This window comes from Echinococcus granulosus (assembly GCF_000524195.1).
Source record: "Echinococcus granulosus chromosome Unknown EG_S00205, whole genome shotgun sequence".
Lineage (NCBI taxonomy): Eukaryota > Metazoa > Platyhelminthes > Cestoda > Cyclophyllidea > Taeniidae > Echinococcus > Echinococcus granulosus.
The window spans coordinates 86,584-87,770 of record NW_020170585.1 but is presented as its reverse complement, the minus strand read 5'-3'; the positions used below and the strand labels follow the sequence as shown (position 1 = coordinate 87,770).

At 44.5% G+C, this 1,187-nt stretch overlaps 1 protein-coding gene across 1 annotated transcript in view; it reads right to left on the bottom strand.

Moving 5' to 3' along the window:
• The window catches only part of EGR_10284 (hypothetical protein), a gene marked incomplete at both ends in the record, with an annotated part of 5,249 nt that overhangs the window by 2,940 nt on the left and 1,122 nt on the right, over positions 1-1,187 (bottom strand). The window lies entirely within an intron of this gene.

The following is a 1,187-nucleotide window of genomic DNA, read 5'->3' as shown; positions in this document are numbered from 1 at the left end:
GGAATGCCAACTTTACCCTTTGGGTAGTCCGTCACTGCACCGGCGTTTTTTGCCTATATACGTGATTATTGACACACTATAGATGCATTTATCGGTCAGTGTTTCATAACATTTGCCTTATTCGATGCGTCTCAGTATCTAGCTCACTCACTAAATGCGCTTCCTTTAACTGTGTCGTCTTGAGCTCAAGTTTCTTCATGGAGTTGATACTATTTCCTTCCATGTGTAGTGCTGGGGTCAACACGGACACGATCCACTGGATGTTGCTATTAATGTTATATTGTCGCGAAAACTTGGTGGTCATTTTGGAGACACAGCGAAGCGAATCTGCATGCCTGTTGCGATTATCTTAAAAAAATTAATGAAGGTTGTAAAGACGTGCGCAACTAATCGCTCGGAATCTTTACCAGCTCTCCTTCAACCCGTGCAAGCATGCTGAAAAATTTGACTCCTCCAGTATTGGGTAGCAAGAAGATGTAACAGATGCCTCCAGCCTTTTTAATCATTTCATTGTATGTGGATATCTTATCTACTCTTGACCTTGCTTTGCCGAGATTGCTGGCTTGATGGCTGTGAGGCTGAGTTGGCATCAGTTTGTGATGTATATTCGGCAGCAGCAAAAATAGGGTGTCTGTCGTCTCCCGACTCTCACTAGCCACGAACACGTAGAAGCCTGAAGCTTTTACTGGGGCTGTGGTCCAGTTGCCGTGAACGCATCAGATGCGCTGTATGTTGATAAAGGTGGAGTTCGATTTGTGCGTGTGGTGATCAGGTCTGTACAGGTAGGAATGTCTGGTAAGCAGGTGGATTTTGGGTGAAGTGAAATGCCTCCTAGCTCTGCACACATGCCCAATCCTTATATATGCACATGCTGCGCTAACAACATTAAATGAACCCATGCATACGTCCTAGCTTGCGTAAGTGCGTGCAATTCGTGGATGTGGAGGTGTGATGAGCACTATGAGTGGTAATTATAAATGTGCACATGAGCTGATTTCCACACACAACCTCTGTTGGCCATCAGTAAGTGAGACATGGCTGACCATTTAAGCTATCACTTTTACGGAATCAACCATAAGGCAAATTCGTTCATTTTCACAGAGCTCTCACTCACGAGTACGTGAACCCAAAGCATAATGTGGAAATGGTAAGAGAAATTTAAGGCAAGTCCAGGTCTACTGTGCTAG